At 48.2% G+C, this 20231-nt stretch overlaps 1 long non-coding RNA gene across 1 annotated transcript; it reads left to right on the forward strand.

Annotated features, from left to right (window-relative positions):
* Positions 1-801: 801 nt before the first annotated feature.
* On the forward strand, positions 802-18901 carry LOC122448091. The gene is made up of 4 exons (XR_006271497.1): positions 802-888; positions 2428-2627; positions 8819-9020; positions 18765-18901. It is a non-coding gene; the product is annotated as an uncharacterized LOC122448091 (long non-coding RNA).
* The last annotated feature ends 1330 nt before the right edge of the window (positions 18902-20231 follow it).

A 20231-nucleotide genomic window follows, 5' to 3' on the forward strand; every position in this document is an offset into this window, starting at 1 on the left:
CTTTATACTTCTTCCCCCCTCCCATTTATTCCTCCCCCCCTTATATATATTTCAGCCTGTCCGCTGAGAAGAGGCCCCTGAACCACAGGAAAAGGCGGGGGCGCTTTCGAAGCTGTAGCACCACCTGGAGAGCCCCGATTCCTCAAAGCGTGCCTTTGCCTTAATCCGGGTGCGAAGTGTCGGGAGCGGCCGTTAGGTCAACCGCTACTGTGGAGCTGGTGTGGGGGCTGTTACGCCGCCCCCGGCCCCTGCCTTGAAAATACTCAGGCGCCCAGGTCCCCGCCCCCTTACCCCGCCCCCGGGCCGGCTCCGGCGGTGCGGGGCACCAGGTAGAGGTGGGCACCCCGGGCTACTAGGCCCTACCCTCACCTACTGCCGCCCTGACGCCCTAAGCGCATCCAGAATGACGGTTGGGGTGGGGAGGGCGCATATTCTTCCCGGGAGAGCAGCCGCCGGAGAACACCGCGGCCGTACCCCTTCTCAAAGCCAGGAGCCACAGACAAGGGTCCGAGGGCACCCAGACTCCCTAGCAGGGCTTCCCAGGACCTTTGGGCGCGCAGGAACCCTCACCCGACCGGCGACTCAGCGGGCAGATAGGGAGGCAGGCCGCCTGGAGGTTCCGGGTGCTGTAGGCCCCGAGCACGAAGACCCAACTGGCGCCTCAAACGGCGACTCAAATGGACGCTCTGGTTCCCGCGCTACCCAGAGTGCTCTGCGCCCGCCGCAGGGGGCCCAACTGTCGATTGCACGCAGCGCCCCGCCTCCAGGAGCAGCCGCCCGCCCGCCCCGCGCCCGCACCGCCCCCCGCCACAGTCATTTCGCCCGCCTGCTGCAGCTCCTTGGTGACCACGGTGACACCCAGACGAACGCACGTACCCAACCCTTCTGGTGAGACAGACATCCCCACGCGTGTCCCCACACTCATCCACAGATGCCCGCGTGCATCCTCGATCCCACACACACACTCGCTCGCTCGCTCTCTCGCTCTTCCTGAGGCTCAGCCCCGTGGAGCCACCAAACACCCAGACCGACCGCAGGATAGAGAGAGGCTCGGGCCGCAGCGCCCCCTTCCCCTGGCCCGCTTCCCAGCAGCAGCCGCGCCCTGAGCCCAGGTGACTTTCTTAAAGGGAAAGTTCCATCAGCCCCTTGAGGCTCTGTGCGGCCGCGAGTCTGCCCGCCCCGCGGCGCTGCCTGTAGCTCCTCCTGAGCTTGTTGTGGTTTGGTTTCGGGCAGGGGCAAGAGTTTGGAGAAAGTTTGGAGAGTGAAGAAGGTTTGGGAACCTAGCCAAGTCCCTCTCCTCTCCCAGCAGCTTCCCTGGCTGCCCTGCCCACCCCTGCCACCCCCCTACCCCATTCTCGTCGCCACCCTCAGGCTCCTCCTCCCAGGGAATAAATTTACAAGTTGCTCCAAGCTTTCCAAGGATTGAGCCCCATGAACCACAGGGAGTGGGCTCCGCAAGGGAGCTCCCTGCTCCGCCCCATCCTCTCTGCCCTCCAGCTGGGGCCCTTGGAGGAAGCAGATGTGGTCCCCTGGGGCTAGGCTGGAATGAAGCCAGAAAGGCCTGGGGCAGTTGGGGGACTGGGGCTGGAGTTAGCCTTCTAGGCCCCGGCCTTCTGTGCCTGCCTTCCCCCAAAAGAGAAGACTGAACAAATTTCATCCCCTTTGGATCAGCGCTGCTGGGGGCTGTGGGCATGGCTGGGTAAGGCCTGGGTCCTACTCCTTGGAACTGGAGGGCTTGGGGGTCCTTTCTCCACGGACCCTCTCACTGGTTTGGTCACACCTACACTGCCTGGAGTTCTATCCTTGGGCTGGGAAGATCCCCTGGAAGAGGGCATGGCAATCCACTCTAGTATTTTTGCCTAGAGAGTCCCACGGACAGAGCAACCTGGTGGGCTACAGTCCATAGGGTCACAAAGAGTCGGACACTACTGAAATGACTTAGCACGCACAGGAATTGTTGTATTACAAGGGCTGCAGATACCAACCTGGGCCCTCTGTTCTCGCCCTGGGGAGGCATGTGGGGGTTCCAATCCTAGCTAAAGGAGACTTTGCCAAAGAGAGCTTTGCTGAGCCTCAGTTTCCTCTCCTACAGAAGAAACAAAACACATTGCTCCAGGCTGCCTCTGAGCAGCAAAGCTTGGCAGTTGGTGGAAAGCAGCTCCCACATTTGCTTGTCTTGAGGCCACCAGCTTTCAAGGAGAAGGACCAGTTAGTACTGGCTGTCAGGGGACTATTGTCACCCCAGCGTGTGCTCAGGAAGCGGACCAGTCTCTTCTCTGCACCCTGAGTCTGTCCTCACTGTTGTTTGCCCAGGAAACCAGTTTCCTTTGTTCCCAGGGGATAGTCAGCCTCCAAGAAGCTGATTCACACATGCCAAACTCAAACAAGATCAGTTGACAAGTGAGATTCCTCGTTATTAACTTACAGAGGCTCTGCGCGAGATAGCAGGTATCAGACACAGACACTTCCTGCCAAGGAGCGCCAGTCCATTCCACCAGGCTTCTCCAGGGCTCAAACACTCAGAACTTACAGCCTATTCGCTTTAGAGGCTTGGTCAGAACCAGGAAGATTTGGAGACGTTCTTCTCATCAGCAAGATTATTTTTACCTCTGTCCCCAGCCTTGTAGGTTTGTGATTTGTATTCTGCAGCTTGTTTATGATTTGTATTCTGTGAACGAACTGCAGGTGTCTCACGGGTGTGTGTCCTCTTCCTGAGCAGTCTGTGGCTCCCATGCCCCCTGCCCTTGTGGATTTGTCTAGATGGATGTGTGTCTGGGGGGAGTGACTGTGCACTGAAGCAGCCCTGGGTCTCAGTGTGTGTGTGGGCCCAACTCTGGGGACTGGGCCCCTGTGATCCAAGCCTCCCTCCCTCTGCCTCTCCTGCTGGGACACAAATTCTCCTTCTGGTCTCTCCCTCCCTCCCTCCCTCCCCGTATCTGGGGCTTGTCATAAAGGGCCACCACACAGGGAAGACAGGATGGAGGCTGCTGGAAGATCCTCCATGGAGTGGAGTGGGGACAAGGAAGAATAGGAGGGTGGGACAATGGCCTCCACTCCCCTTGAAGGAATAGACTGGGGCTGGGGATCCCTGAGAAGAGAGCCCTGAGTGTCAGTGACGCTTCTGGGACCAACGTGGCTGCCCCACTCTAAGGGCTCCACATGAAGTGGGGGTTGGGAGTGGGCTGGGGTTGGAAGACTCGAAGGGGAGGAGTGCTCAGGACTCAGTCCTGAGTCAGGGAGAAGGTGCATTTGGGATCAATCCCGGGACAGGGAGACAGTCTGACACTTTAGCTCATAGGGTGAGGGAAATAGATTTTCCCTGAAGATTTGGGAAAGTTGGAGATGTTGCCCACATGGATTTTGCTAGATGATGACATCACACACAGTACATTTGCATACATACAGAGACTAACAGGTCTGTGCATCTTGCCCATTTTGATCTAGAAAGGGCTTCAAGCAGATGCACAATGAGGTGAGTCCTGAGGAAAAGCTTAGGAGGAAGATTCTGGTTTGAAAACTCGCCTGTCTCCAAGAATCAGAGACTAAAGTGGCTGTTTTCTTCCAAACAGAATAAGGCCCCAAGGGAGGCAGGTTTTGGGCTAGCCCAGGTCAGAGCCGAGATGGCTTTACCCCCACCGTGAGCTCCCCACCCTAGACCACTGGCCCACAGGATGGGAAGGGAGTGGCCAGCCTGAGCCATCGTGGGGAGAGATGGGGATCAGGCCAGAGGACAGAGGGGAGGACCAATGGGGTCAGACATCTCGCTGGTTGGCTTCTTCCTGGGCAGGGCAACAAGAGGACAGGCAGCGGCCGGGCCCCACCCACTGTGGTCTGAGGCATGTCTCAGGAGCCTCCCATTGCAGTGCTATTTCCTGGGAGGCCTGGGTCCACGTCGGATGCCCTGGTGCTGACTGGTTTCATGTGTCATCATCAGCCCGAAGAAGCAAGGCCTCTGTCGGGTGGCCCAGAGTGTGCTCAGGTCGTGTCTGGTGGGATGAGGGATCAGGCCAGGGTAGGCACTTCTGGAAGGCACTGTAGGAGCTGGCGGCACTGGCACTTGGTGGAGGGGTGCGGGGAGACCCTGCGAAGAAGTGGGGGCAGTGTGGCCATTGCTTTGAGGTACAGCCTGGCCTGACCAGGCTTGAGGCCCCAGCCTCAGGAGCTGCAGAAACCCACCTGGGCTCTGCTCTCAGGTTCTTCCTCCCTTGAAAGCCTAGTGGTCAGTGCCTAGCACCTTCCCTATCCTGTCCCTATGCAAGGGAGGGATCTAGGTTGGTTCCAGAAACAAGAGCTGCCTCTGGGGCTCCAGGTGCCCTTCAGGCCATCCTGCTGTGCTTACTCTGGGGCTGGTCCAGGGGGGCAGCATGAGCTAATTACAGGAATCAGAGCAGGGGCCCAGGCTGGATCTCAACAGCTGCGGGTAAAATTAGAAGGAGAGATTGGAAACATTGACTTTGGCCTGTCTGGGATACAGCCCTGATGTCCAGAGCATTCGGTGTTCAGATTTCTAAATACCTTAGAGCTCTCTAAATCCAGGATTCCCAACACTAAGCGTGCCAGAGCTCTGAACACCACAGCGAACCTGAAACCTAGAGTTCCCAGCATCCAGAGGCCCTAAATGCCCAGAGCACCTCACATCTAGATCTCTGAGGTTCCTAACATCCAGCGCTCTGAGTACCAATTCATTGGAAAGGAATCTGGAGTGGGGGGAGTGGTGGCCCTGTTGACCCAAGTCCCTTCAGTGACGGGCATTGTCTGAGGAGTGCCCATCACAGAAGCTGGGCCAGGGGTGGTGCTGGAAGCAGCAGCGATTCTTCCTTGATGCTCTCGCCCTGTCCTGATGTGGGATGGAGACTGATGACCTTTCCTCCAGTCCCTCCCCACCCCAGGTCACATGACCTGTGTGAGTGAATGTCCACGGACTCACCACGTGTGAATGTACATCTACCCTGTGCTGGGAACTGTGCTGACTTCTAGGAACTCAGCCCTGAGAGGAAAGGATCTCCTGCTTTCCTATATTGGAACGTGAGCCTATGTCACGTGCTGGTGTGAGACACCATGTCTCTGAGGCCCATGTGTGGTCAAGGGCTTGGCTGTGAGAATGAATGGCTACTAGCCTGCGAGAGTGTGGATGTCAGGCTGTGAACACAGACCATCAGCAAGTTGATGTGTCTGACGGTCAGAGCGGGTCTGACTATGTCGCTCCATCAGGCCGTCTCTGCCTCGCTGCTTTCTCAAGGGATGGAGGTAAGGCCCCTATTCCACCGGATCGGGCCTCCCTCTGAGGAGCAGGAGGCTAGTCCTGTTCTCGAGGCTGACACCCAGAGCCGTCCTGTTGAGGGATGAGAGATTTCTCCCACTGCCCCTGCCCCCACTGAACCCAGAGCCTCCTTGGATTGGGAGGAGTGCCTATAAGTGGAGCTGCTGCTGCTGCTGCTAAGTCACTCCGGTCATGTCCGACCCTGTGCGACCCCATAGACGGCAGCCTACCAGGCTCCCCCGTCCCTGGAATTCTCCAGACAAGCACGCTGGAGTGGGTTGCCATTCCCTTCTCCAAAAAAGTGAAAGTGAAGTCGCTCAGTCATGTCTGACTCTTAGCCACCCCATGGACTGCAGCCTCCCAGGCTCCTCCGTCCAAGGGATTTTCCAGGCAAAGGTACTGGAGTGGGGTCCCATTGCCTTCTCCGATAAGTGGAGCAGCCAACACCAAAAATGGCTATCCACTCAGGGGAGAATCCTGAGACACCACCCCCTCCTCCCAGTCCAGCCCACCCAGCTCGCTGACCTGGAGCCTGGATAAGGCTCCTGTCTGACTTCACTTCCCTGGGTTCTGTCTGAGTAACCCTTTCAGACTGGGAGGAGGAACAAAGCCATGATGTGCCTATCAATGATGACATCACAGGGAGCTGTGACATGACGGGGAGTGACACCAGGCCCCAAGTGGGTGGGGTCTGGCGGCCCCAGTGGGTGGGTCTCCATCTGCTAGCAGCACCCCACAACTCCCAGCAGCTCAACCCCCTCCCATCCAGGCTGCCACATACCATTAAGCAGATTTCCCTGTGCTAGACACTGACAGAAAGTGTTCATTAATCATTAGTCATGTCTGACGCTTTGCGACCCAGTGGACTGTAGCCCTCCAGGCTTATCTGTCCATGGGATTCTCTAGGCAAGAATACGGAAGTGGGTTGCCATGCTCCTCCTCCAGGGGATCTTCCAGACCCAGGGACTGAACCTGGGTTTCTTTCACTGCAGGCAGATTCTTTACCTTCTGTGCCATGCACCTTTAAGGGGCTATACAGTGGAGGTCCTCCATTACTTTTAAGTGTAAAGGTTCCTAAGATGAAAAAGTTTGAGAACCACTGAATTAGAGTTTTACTTTAAAAAGGACAAAACTGTGTTTTAAAAACTTGCTAAGAAACTAGATCTTATTTGTTCCTGTAATAATAATGATTATGTAAAACAAGAGAGGCATTAGCTAATGCTACAGTGGCTATCACATTGCAATACATAGATGAATCAAATTAATATGTGGTCCCCTTAAATGTACACAGTGTTATATGTTAATTATATCTCATTTTTTTAAAGGAGATTTTATTTTTCCTTGTCATTATTAATGTATTATTAGAGAATAAGTTTCTTTTACTGCTTCAATCACAGTGCAAAGAAGTCACAGATTTTCCGCATTTTCATGGTGAGCCTGGTGGCATTTTCTCTCCCTTCTGGAATGTTCACCACATCACCTTCTCCCTGTGTGCCCTGGTCTTCCTTCAGGAGAAGAAGAATTGATCCCTTAGTAGCTCCTGCCTCCAGGAGCGGTGACATCGGCCAGTTGTCTGGCTGGGCTGTCTGTAATTACTGGCGCTCCTTCCCATACCATCTCTCCTGTTTCTAAACACCCTTTTAAAAAAGCAATTATTTGTTCAGGGCTCTGTTAACTTTATATTTATTTTCTCATTTAATCCTCACAGTGATTCTACAGGCTAGAAACTATGATTCTCATTTTATAGGTAAGAAAACTCAACCTCAGAAAGGTTAGGAGAAGCCTCTAGGAATGGAAATGACTTGAAAGCCCTTTGAATCCACACATTCAAAAAGTTGCCCAGCTGAATTTTGGTACTTCAACAATAGTTCTTAATAATAAATTATCACTGAAGGGAGACGTGAGCAGAGATCCGCACCTGAGCCCTGAGGATGTTTGGGTCCTGGCCCGTGAGACACCCCATGCTGAGAGCATGTCTGAGCCCTACTGATGATGTCTTGCCTGGACTGTTTCCAGAAGCTTTATGCCGAACCTTCACCCCCACCTCACCCCCACATTCTCTCCACTTGTCTCGCTGAGCCCTTACCTGGGGCAACACGCTTGAGCTCCTCACTGCATCCTGTATGCCTGGGCCCTGTGATCCGCCATCACACCAGAACCTCACTCCTGGAGTTGAGATCTGGGTGGGTTCAGAATGCAGGATGGCACCTTTTAGGCAGCAGCAGCAGAAGTGGGTGCTGGAGGGTGAGGGGAGTGGGTAGAGACGGAGTGTGAGCCGAGAGAAGCAGGCAAGGAGAGGAGCCTTGTGCTGTCAGCCCCCACCAGAGCCAGGAATGTTCCCAGACAGTGCTGACCTCTCACCCCAGCCCTCTTCAGCTCAGGATCCACAGCCCCACCACTCCCACTTCAAGGACCAGCAGCCGCCTCTGGAGCAACTGGGGCATCACCATGGCAACCAGGCCAGACAGGATGGGAGTGGAGTGGGGCTGCTTTCAAGTCTTTTATTGCTTCCAAACATAGGCCTGTTCTTCCCATCGTGGTCATGTTCAGGGGCCCTGAGGACTGAGAGATCCAGAGCAGCAGGGCCCATCCGCTTCCCATCATGTCTCTCAACTCAGGGAAGGACGTTTCTGTGGTCTCAGCCAGGTCCTCGCTTGCACAGTCCAAGAGGAAATCAGGCTCTCTGTCCATGCCCACCCCACCCCAGCATTCTGGATGCTGGTGAGCGTCTCCTCCAGATATTCTGGTGGCAGAGCAGGAAGGCAGGCGGGGAGGGGCTGACACCTTGCCTCTGCCCCTCTGGGCTGAGACATATTAGGGGTGCTACCTTGTCAACTGAGCACCTGATGGGAGGAGTAGAGGAGTGTCTGCGCGAGGTGGGGGCTGCTCAGGGCTCAGTGACCAAGACAGAGGCCTTGTGCAGGTGATTAGCTGTCACGCTGGGTCTAAGCTCCTTACCCTCAGAACTCGAGCTTCTCCACCCCTAAGTCTAATCCAGAGGTGAGCGGGGGAGGGCCTTGATAGGTCTCCAGTGACCCAGGAAGTGCACCCAGATGTGGCCCCGTGGGGTCAGGCTTCTCTGCGTCCCTGTCTCTGGGAGTCTCTCCGCTTCTGGGGCTCCTCTGCCCGCCTTGCCTTATGTGGTGCCTCTGTGTTTTGGTCTCCCTGACTCCACGTGTATTTCGGGCCTTGTCTTTGTGAAGAGCTCTGTGGCCCTGACTCCCTGAAGCCCTGGTGGGTTGACAGAGGGCACGGGCACCACTAGGAAATGGGCTACACAGACCTCAGTGACGGGGCCGTGGGTGACATCAAGTCTTTGGAGACCCAGATTGGTAGGTGACGTGAGGGCTTAGACAGCACAGGGCCTTGGTGGCAACGCGTGGCGGGTGGCCCAGGTTAGAGGGACGTTGGGCTGTTCATACCTGACACACAGATTGGGGGACTCTGAGTGTATGGCTAACACAGGATCTGGTGACTCAGAGCGATTCAAAATGAGTTCTCAGGCAGCCGAGCGACCGCAGTGGTTCTTGACTAGGGCAATTTGTCCCTTCCCTCCAGGGACATTTGGCCATGTGTGGAGACACGTTCGGTCGTCACATCTGATGGGAAAGTGTGTTATTAGCATGTCGCATGTAGAACCAGGATGTTGCTCCAGAGTCCCCGTGCACAGGCTGGTCCCACACAAGGACCTAAATGTGGGGGCCAACTCTGAAACCCGACTGCCAAGCTGAATCCTAGCTCCTGCCCTCTGCGACTCTGGGTGAGTCTTCTTATGTCTAACGTGGAGTACCCAGGCCGTACCCTTCTGGAGTGTTGGGATTGCTGAGCTGACTCTTGTCAAGTGTTTAGAATTGGGCCTGGCACAGAGTAGGTGTTTTTTTGACTCAGGCCTGGAGAGAACAAGGGTAGGTTTAAATTCAGTAACTCAAACGTTCTCTCCCTTTCTCATTACAGTTTCTACTTCAGACAGGCTTCGTCCATCTCAGGAAACCACATGGCCCAAAGCGCTCTTGTCTTACGGTTACCGACCAGGGTTCTTGGCCTTCCTTGTGGGTCAGTCCCTAAGTCGTGTCTGACTCTTCGGCCCCATGAATTGCAGCACGACAGGCCTCTGTATCCTTCACTATCTCCTGCAGTTTGCTCACATCCAACTCACATCCATTGAGTTGGTGATGCCATCCAACCACCTCACCCTCCGGTGTCCCCTTCTTCCGCCCTCAATCTCGTGTCCTCATCAGGGTCTTATCCAATGAGTCGGCCTTTCACATCAGTTGGCCAAAGTACTGGCCTTCCTTAATAAAAAATAAGAGACCAGACAAGAAATTCAGGAAGGACTTTACTGGGGCTTCTATTGCAGCAATCCCTTGGAGAAGGAAATGGCACCCCACTCCAGTACTCTTGCCTGGAAGATCCCATGGACAGAGGAGCCTAGTAGGCTACAGTCCATGGGGTCGCAAAGAGTCGGACACGACTGAGTGACTTCACCTATTGTAGCAAGGGGAAATGAAAACAAATAAATTTCCCTTGCTGGCTCCCTGAGCGGGGAAGGCAAGATGGTGCCATATATGGGGTGAATTTAGGGCTGTGTCCAGGGTTTGGGCCAGAGGGGTGGCTTGAGTGATGTGCCCTCCCCTAGATGCTGTTGAGTGCAGGCGGCATGTGGAATACCCTGCTTTTGTTCCTGACCCCACTTTTGTTCCCAGCTCTTTAGAAGTTGCAGTTGGGTTTCTGGCCTTTTTATATCTTTTCCATAATTTGCCATAACTGCGTGTGCACACTCATTTCTCATGCCTTATAGTTTCTTTGTATTTTTGTTGCTCCAGGAACATTTGTCCAGATGTAAGCATTGCAGCAAAGGGTCCCCAGGTCCCACGTCTCAGCCAGTCTTTTCATATCATGCAGATGTAGTTATTTCTGAGGAAAAGAGACAAATACCTATAAATCCCAAAGAAATGGCTCTGATTGGCTAAGCCTGGGTCACCTGACCACCCACATTTTGCAGAACACCACATAAATAGACTAACTCTTCTATTCTCCATGAAGACTTCCCTGGTGGCTCAGCAGTCAAGTATCTGCCTGCAATTCAGGAGACCAAGTTTCGATCCTTGGGTTAGGAAAATCGCCTGGAGAAGGAAAAGGCAACCCACTCCAGTACTCTTGCCTGGGAAATCCCATGGACAGAGGAGCCTGGAGGGCTATAGTCCATAGGGTCTCAAACAGTCAGACACAACTTAGCAATTGTACAACAACAATGACAAATTTTTCATGGTCCATAGGGTCTCAAACAGTCAGACACAACTTAGCAATTAAATAACAACAATGACAAATTTTTCATGACAATGCTCTGGAGTAGAACTCTTATTTTTCTCTTTTAACAGCTAAGTGAACTGATGCCCAGAGGTTCAGTAACTTGCAAACCCAAGATTGGATCAAGGCAGTCTGGTTTAAAAAGATGCACCCTTCCTTCACAGCCACTATCTTGAATGTTTATATTTAGATACATCAGGTTTTATTTTAAAATGTGCAATAAGAAGCAACATTGTGTTTGTTCATAAAATGCAATCACGTTGAGTTGGTGACACCATCAACTATCTCATCCTCCGGTGTCCCTTCTCCTGCCCTCAATCTCCTGTCCTCATCAGGGTCTTATCCAATGAGTCGGCCTTTCACATCAGTTGGCCAAGGTACTGGCCTTCCTTAATAAAAAATAAGAGTTACAAAGAGTAACTTTTTTGACTCAGGCCTGGAGAGAACAAGGGTAGGTTTAAATTCAGTAACTCATTACAAAGAGTTATTCATTTTTCTTTTTCTAAGATAAAGCAATTGCATTAGTCATTAGTCATCTGGTTTTTTGAGTGGGCTAATGAGAGAATGGTTGTGATTTTCTTGGTGAGAGAAAACAATAAGAGCTGGACCTGGGGTGAAGGGTGGTGTAGGAGGGAGGAAGGGACCTTGGTGATGAACCGAACTAAGTCTAGATAGAATCTGGCCTAGTCCTGAGATAGGACTGCCATGGTTGACAAATTCTTTGTTTGGATGATGACCCAAGACAGGACTCAACCTTTCAACTTTTCCTGAAGCACTGATAGGGATACAGCACAGTCAAATCAATAATTCACTAATAATACATCTGCTGTCAGTTGCACACATCTTGAGGGAAAGAATGCCTGCATTGTGAGAGTTATCTTTCCCTAGGGCTAAGGGTGCGAGACGAGGGGCATAGATAGATAGGTGTGCTACTTACATCTTTATTCATGGATGCTAATGAATGCTTCTTAGGTGCTTAGTATAAGAAATAACCAGATGAAAGCATGTGAGTGGGTTGAATAGGAAGAGGGAGTTTCCCTTGGGGAATTTGGCGACAGAGGTGATGTTATAGTGCTATCTAGTGGACACTTTGTGAATTTACACAATATCAGACTGGATGTGGCAAGTTGGTTTTTGTTTTCGTTTTTGTTTTTAACCAAGGGGTTCCTCTTCAGAGTGTTTGGGAAGCAGGCCCATAAGAAACACTGTGTGTGTGTGTGTGTGTATGTGTGTGTGTGTGTGTGTGTGTGTGTGTTGTGAGCTATGAAGCTTCGCCTAACTTCACCATGCAGAAATCAGGAAATGGTTAGAGAAGAAAGATGTGGGAGTAGTTGATGGCAATAACCCAAGGATTTTATTTAAAATGTGAGAAAATCTAAGGCTGTGGAGATAGGAACTTCTCCCCTCGCTTGACGTGGACTAAGTAAGGTGATTTAAATAAGAAGGCACAGCCAGTAACTTTCCAAACAGAACTAACTAGATGACTGCCTGGGTGATTCTAGATGTCAGTTAAACTGAGAAATACTCCAATTCCACTGATTCTCTTGATTCACTTGGAACGAGAAATAAAAAGTGCTGTGCCATTATTTCATAAAGCAAAGCAAAGCAAAGGAAGAGAAGGACCAAGAGATAGTATACCCACAGTAAATAAAAGTACATTTTTGTCAGGATGAGAAAATAGAAGGGTTTGGGGGGAAGGGCATGTAAGAGGAGATGAGTTAGAGATTTCATCTTAATGGTGAATATTTTTGTCTTTAAATATGTGTTTAACTTTTTCTCCTTCTGAGAGGGTACCACACTGTTTCCAGCCAGAAACTGTCTTTGATCCAATTGGATTTAGAGCTAGTTGGTTAAAAATTAGTATCTGGGGATTTGGAAAATATTCTGTTTGCTTGAAAGGCTACTCTTAAGTATGTAAATGAATTGCTCTACTATGAGCCTAAATTGCTCTTGGCAAAATTGTCTTCATGTGTTTAACTGGCCAAGGTATAATTTGTTTCATTTATAAACACAGTAAGATTTATCTATGAATTAAGAGACATTGAAAAAGCTGGTTATTCTGATAATGATGTTAAAATTTTATAGTTTTGGGTGTGCAAATAATCTATTAGTTTAATAAAATTGCTCATTGATGCACCATTTTAACTTGAACACATCTGTGCAAACATAACTGTTTTAGTCTCTTCAGGTTATAACAAAATACCATACACAGGGAGGTTCAAACTTCAGGCATTTATTTCTAACATCTCTGGAGGGTGGGACGTCCAAGATCAAGGTGCTGGCAGATTCAGCTCTTGGTGAGAGCCTTCTTCCTGGCTTCCTGGCTTGCAGAAAGTCACCTCTTTGCTGTGTGTACACGTGGTGGGGAGGGACGAAGGGAGAGAGAGGGAGAGAACGATGGAGAGAGAAAGTTTTTGGTTTCTTCTCATAAAACACCAATCCCATTATGGGGGCCTCACATCATGATCTCATCTAAACCCACGCACGGATCTCCCCCAAGCCCCACCTCATGATGTAACAGAGAACAAGCCTGACTCCATACTGGAGCTATTGCTTTAGCCCGAACCTTTGTGCTGTGTTTCCTGGGCTTACTCCTGCTGGCTCTGCGCCATGCAAAGCGATGCTGCCTACAGCCTGAAACCCACATCATAGCTCCTGCTCAGGGCTCTGACTCCCAGGCTGGACTCTTAAAGATACAGCAATTTTCATTCATATAGAGATGATTTTTCTCTTTTGGAGATTTATAGGAGTATGGTGACGAGACCTAGAGTGGACAAGACCAAAGGATATCACATTCCCTCTGGAGTCTGGTCAGCACCTAGACGCTTGTGACAACCAGCCACATTCCCTACCCTTTCAGTATAAAAGAAGCCTGAATTCTAACTCGGGGAAGATGGCTCTTTGGGACACCTGTCATGTGATGAGCAGATGAGCTTCGACTTGGTAATGATATCATCATATTAGGGGTTAGGGTTTCAACACATACATTTTAACACATAAACACTGAACTGAACATACATTTGGGGGAGCACAAACATTCGGTCCGTACAGAAACCATCCAGGGAAGATGTTCCTGATCACTACCTTCTCTGTCCTTCCCAAAGCAACCACTACCCTGACTTCTGACCTCCCACAGTAGTTTTGCTTGTGTTTGAACTTTTTATAATTAGAATTATACAGTATATATGCTTTTGTGTGTGTGAGATTCATTCATGTTGTTATGTGTAATAGCAGCTTATTCGTTTCTATTGCTGTATAGTATTCCATTGCATGGATATACAACGATTTATTCATTCTAGATTTTCAGTTTTTGATGACCTGAAAATATAAATATTTTGGTACACATACCTAGGATTGGGATTGCTGTTTCTCAGCATTTGTATACATTCAACTTTTACAGATATCATCAAATTGTTTTATAAAGTGGTTGTAGCAATTTACACTCCTATCAACAATGTGTGAGAGTCAGCCATAGTAAAAGTATTTATCACACAAATATTGGCAAATTCTACAAATCACTCTTTCTTTTCTAGTGAGCCAGTTACCAGTACACCACTGCCAATACCCACTGTCACAAAAATTTCCTATGTTTTTCAATTCTTGGTATTATCAGTCTTTTTCTCCCTTCAAAAGAAATAATAAAATAAAATTTAGTTCAAAATTTTAATTGAATGTATTTTAACTCTAATATAAGACAGAATTTAGAGGTATTATTTTTATTTTATTCAGATCAAAACTAATATAAGACTGTAAATCAACTAGCTCTAATAAATTTTTTTAAGATCAAATATACAAGCAATCAGATATCTTTTACTTTCTATACACGTATACCCCTCAAATTTAAAAATGATAAACTTATTTTTCAGTCTTTTCAAAATCATACGTACTTTTATGAAAAGTTTAAGTTTTATTGACTTGGCTAGGCTCTCTTTGCTCTGCAGCATGTGGGATTTCTGTTCCCCAGCCAGGGGTTGAAGCCCATGCCCTCTGCATTGGGAATGCAGAGTCTTAACCAACCGACTGCCAGGGAAGTCCCAAAACTTTATATATCTTAAAGTCAAGGATGAGGAAAAGCCAGGACAACCTTACATTGTTGGTGCAAGTGTTAACTGGTACGACGACTTTGGAAATCTCCCACAGTATTTCCTACAACTAAACATACATGTACCCATGACCAGCAGTTCTCCTCCTGAATATGTGCCCAATGGAAATGAGTGCTTCTGTCTACCAGAAGGCGTGCGTGAACGTGTTCACAGCAGCTGTCTTCATGATCATCCACTCTGGAAACAACTCAGAAGTCCAGCAGCAGTAGAAGGGGAAATACACTGTGATGTGTCCATACAATGAAATATTACACAGCAATAAAAAAGGGAACAATGTATGGGCAGTATAACCACAGAGGTGAACCTCGATAATTTTGACCAAAAGAAATCAGATGCAAGAGGCTATACTATATTATTCCAACTATAGGAAGTTAAAAACTGGCACAACTAACCAATAGAGTGGGAGAGGCCAGGTAGAGGTCACCCATGGAAGTGGTACTAACTGTCAGGAGCCACAAGACAGTCTTCTGCAAGGCTGGACTCACTCTATTCTTGATCTGGGTGGAGATTCTATGGGATATATGTATTTAAAATTGATACTGCATTCATTACTGTGTCTCAATTATATGTCAATAAGATGAAAACAGTCATGCGACTGCCTGCTATTAAGAAAGATCTTACTGAGTCAAATCTTTATGCCAAGCGCAGCTTTAGTCTTATGCTATATTTCGTTGGCATTGCAGTGTAACATGAAAATACTCTTTGTGGTTAAGTGTGAATAATTCTTGATATCATGATTATGGAAAGATTCTTAAATAAATGATCATTAAAAGACATATGTTCCTCATAAAAGTTAATGCAGAAAGTACTAAAAAACTTTTTTTAATTACCCCAAATGCCACTACCCTGAAACAATCATCTTCAACCTACGTCAACATCGTTTCTGACATCCTTGAACTTGTGTGTGACCCACTGTGTATATTTCTATCACATCTTGTCAACCTAACAATAGTAGCCACATTGCTCAGATTGATTATTATCTGAATATTCAATTTCAAATGGAAGTGTTATTTAAGATGTACTTCAGTGAAAATGTACTTCTTTTGCTTTATATGTTGAAATTCTATCAGTCAGTTGAAATGTAAATATATATGTCATTTCTCATGAGTAAAATGCTATAGTAATTGATGATGATTTGAAAGCTGTTGATTGTGTACAAAAACACTGACAAAGAACTCTCAAATAATTTAATTTGAAAATAGGTTGATAATGCAGTTTTTAAGAGAAAGTATGTTAACTAGGTATCTTCAGAAAGAACTTTATATTGTTTAAAAGTCAAGAACTGTTATGGTACTGCCACAAAAACAGACACAATAGATAAACAGAACAAGATAGAGAGCCCAGAAGTGAACCCACACACGAAAGGTCAATTAATCTACAACAAAGGAGGCAAGACTATACAATGGAGAAAAGACAGTCTGTTCAGTAAGTGGTGCTAGGAAAACTGGACAGCCACATATAAAACAATGAAATCAGAACATTCTCTAACACCATATACCAAAATACACTCAAAATGGATTAAACTTCTAACTGTAAGCCAGCATACTATAAAACTCCTAGAGGAAAACATAGGTAGAGCACTCTTTGATGTAAATTGCAGCAATATTTTTTTTTTGATCCACCTCCTAGACTAAAGGAAATAAAAGCAAAAATAAACAAATGGGACCTAATGAAACATAAAAGCTTTTGCATAGCACAAGAAACCATTGACAAATTGAAGACAACTTACTGAATTGGAGAAAATATTTGCAAATGATTTGATCGGCAAGGGACTAATATTCAACATGTGTAAACAGCTCATACAAACTGACATCAAAAACAAAAGTCAAACATCCCACTTGAAAAATGGGCAGAAGACCTGAATTCCAAAGAGGAGATGCAGATGACCAACAGGCACATGAAAAGATGCTCAATATCGCTAATCAATCAGGGAAATGCAAATCAAAACCACGATGAGATATCATCTCAAATCTGTCAGAGTGTCTATCATCAAAAAAAAACATAAAGAAAAAATGTTGGTGAAGATGTGGAGAAAAGAGAATCCTTGTACACTGTTGATGAGAATGTAAATTGGTACAGTCACTGTGGAACACAGTATGAAGGTTTCTCAAAAAACTAAAACTGGAATTCCACATGAACCAGGAATTCCTCTCCTTGGTATATATCCCCCCCAAAAAAACAACACTAATTAAAAAAGATACATACATCCCAGTGTTCATAGCAGCATTATTTACAATTGCAAAGATGGGGAAGCAACATAGGAATCTATCAACACATGAATGGGTAAAGAAAATAGAACTTTATAGATGTGGCATATATATCACATCTCAGCCATAAAAAAAGAATGAAATTTCGCCTTTTGCAGCAACATAGATGGACTTGGAAGGCATTAGGCTAAGTGAAATAAGTCAGACGGAGAAGGGCAATATTGTATGGTACCACTGATAGGTTGGATCTAAAAAAATACAATAAATGAGTGAATATAACAGAAAAGAAACAGACTCACAGATGTAGAGAACAAACTAGTTGCCAGTAACACTGTCTGTAAGAGAGAAGGAAAAAAGGAACAATTCATACACCCATTGACCACAGAATGGATAGTCTGTGGTGTATCGCACATGGAATACTATCTATCCAGCAGTAAAAATGAAAATGATATTCCTTTTTGTACCACACATGGCTAATCTTCATAATGATAATTTGAGTGGAAAAGCAAGTATCAAAAGGCTACTCTTTTCACTAAGATCAAAAGCAGATAAAACAAAACAATATCTTATTTAGGCATCAACAAATGTGATAAAACCCTCAGATAATTGTGAGCTCTTGAGGGAGGCATGTGCACTGCATGGAAGAGGAGAGCATGGTAGACCTAAGTTACTGATAATAGTTTAGCTCTTGGGATGAGTACCAAACTCATGGGTTCTCATTATATTATTTTAAAAACTGAAATCAAGAAATGAATAGTCCTCACCATATCATCCTTTACTACTAATAGGATCTTCATTGCTTTCAAACTCAACCAGAGAGGATGACCAATCTCACCCCTAAGGATGCCAGACTCTCACTCCCTTGAGTGTTTATTGCTGCAACTATTTTTGGTGTGAATCATTGTATTGGTCAAAGTGGTTTGTGCAAACCACAGAATCGAATACTCAGTTTCAAAAGGAAGGGATGTATTACAAGGTACTAGGTACTGTGTGGGCTTCCCTGATAGCTCAGTTGGTAAAGAATCCACCTGCAATGCAGGAGATCCCGGTTCAATTCCTTGGTGGGGAAGATCCACTGGAGAAGGGTACCGTTCCAGTATTCTTGAGCTTCCCTTGTGGCTCAGCTGTTAAAGAATCTGCTTGCAATGTGGGAGACCTGGGTTGGATTCCTGGGTTGGGAAGATTCCCTGGAGAAGGGAAAGGCTACCCACTCCAGTATTCTGGCCTAGAGAATTCCATGGACTATACAGTCCATGGGGTCACAAAGAGTCGGACCCAACTGAGTGATTGCACTCACTCACTCACTCAGGTACTGGGTAAAGCTGAATTGTTCGAGGCAATAAATTGTGGCTGATGCTCATTATGAATAACAAGAGGCTTTCATAGGGTGGGGCCCCTAGAACAGAGTCTGCAATAGAGAGTTTTTCAAAATAGCTTTTATTACTATTTCTTGCTGTGCTGGGTCTTTGTTGCTATGCGTGGGCTTTCTGTAGTCGCAGAGAGTGGGGGCTACTCCCTAGTTGCGGTGTGCAGGCTGATCCTTGCGGTGGCTTCTCTTGTTGTGGAGAACTGGCTCTAGGGTGCATGGGCGTCAGTTGTTGCTGCGCTGGGCTCAGTAGTTGGCAGGTTTCACAGAATAGGCTCAATAGTTGTGGCCCCGAGGCATATGGAATCTTCCAGGACCAGGGATTGAAGAGGTGTTCCTTGCTTTGCAAGATGGATTCTTAACGACTGGACCACCAGGGAAGCTCTAGAGGTTCTTACTTAAGATTCTTATTTAAGAGATTTATTTTAACTTAATCAAGACATTAATGAATTCAATTAGTTAATTAAGATGAAAGAATCAATCTTAATTAAGAGATTATTTATTTATTATATTTATTTCAGGAGTGCTCTTGGGAGGAGATGAGTGAGGGGAACTAGACAGAACAAGAGGAAGAAAGGGAAACATGAATTTGTTCGTGTTCTCATCTGGAGACTGTCCTCAGCCTGGTTCTCAGGGGAGCATCAGAGCATGACGGCACCACAGAACTGGCTCCCGCTTCAGGCAAGTGGGATAGGCTAGCCCCCTGAGAGCGGGTGCCTAGCTTCCGGGGGACGTGGTTTCCATGTGGCTGGGAAGGGGCAACCAGCTCTGACAGCGACTGGAGCTGGGGGCACTGAGCAGGGCGGAGTCCTGGAAGCGCCTCAGCTCCAACCTGACCTCACTGGGAACGGTGGCGGGGGGAGATCTGGGACGAGGTCAGAGCTGGAGGAGGGCAGCGAGGTGGGGAGAGCAGAAGAGGGGCTGTCTGTGCACCCTGGAAGTGCAGCCTGAGACCTGGGGGCTTGGCCTTGCGGAGCAGCAATCCCTCGTCCCCATGGGGACACAGAAGGACAGGCCAAGCCCTCCCCTCAGCTTCTCATTCCAGAGAGTGCCAAGCATGTCATCAACCCACCCCAGTCATCAGTATCACCCTTCCTGTCACTCAGGCAGAGAGAAGTAGGCTTCTCTCTTAGCAACCTGCTTCCCCCTCCCTCCTCACTACTCTCTGCAGCCCCAGCCTTGGCCTTGATCTCAGGCTTTGAAGGTGCTGGATTCAATGTGATGGCTGATTCATTGGGTGATAGGCAGTTTTCCCCCAAGCTGCCTGCCTCAGTCTGGAGTGGAACATTCTGGCCTCATAGGAGGGCAGACCAGGAGGCATTAACTCCTGCTCTGCCAGCATGTCTCTCCAGGGCCAGAACCCAGGATTGTGGAAATTGTTCTCTCCAGGGTGGCACGAAAAGGAGCCTTGTGGAGGGCTTTGGACAGTCCATATACTTCCTCATTCTCCCCCAGGCCAGACAGGAAACACTTAATCTGCATCAAAGGAGTGTCCCCTGGCCTGCCCCTCTTTCCAACACAATTGCCACCTCTGCCCTTATGTCTACACTTCCTGGAGCCACCCGTGCCTTCTGCACACCTTCCCCTGCCACCTGCTCCCGGGGTCAGCCCCCACCTTCAGCAGAGATTTATACCTTTCCGAATACTCACACAGGAAGCCAAAGCCACCACAGGCTGGTGCAGAGGCTGAGACAGGCCTGGGTAGGAGCTATGTCAACATTCCAGTTCTCCCATCCTCACGGTGGCTGGCAGATGGGGGCATCTGAGCAGTGTGGGGTGGGGGGCCTAAGCAGAGGGTGGGAGCTTTCTGGGAGGGGCCTTGGCCAGACGAGGCTCAGCAGGATTCCCCCAGGTTGGTAGTCCCTCCTCCACTTAGTCCTGTCTTGAAGGTACTGAGGGAGAGGATGTAATTTATGACACTAGTAATCTTCTCTAATGATGTGCGGTTGTCTTGCCAGATACCTTTGTTGAGGGAGATGCAATAACCC

This window comes from Cervus canadensis, chromosome 10 (assembly GCF_019320065.1).
Source record: "Cervus canadensis isolate Bull #8, Minnesota chromosome 10, ASM1932006v1, whole genome shotgun sequence".
In the NCBI taxonomy this organism is placed as follows: domain Eukaryota; kingdom Metazoa; phylum Chordata; class Mammalia; order Artiodactyla; family Cervidae; genus Cervus; species Cervus canadensis.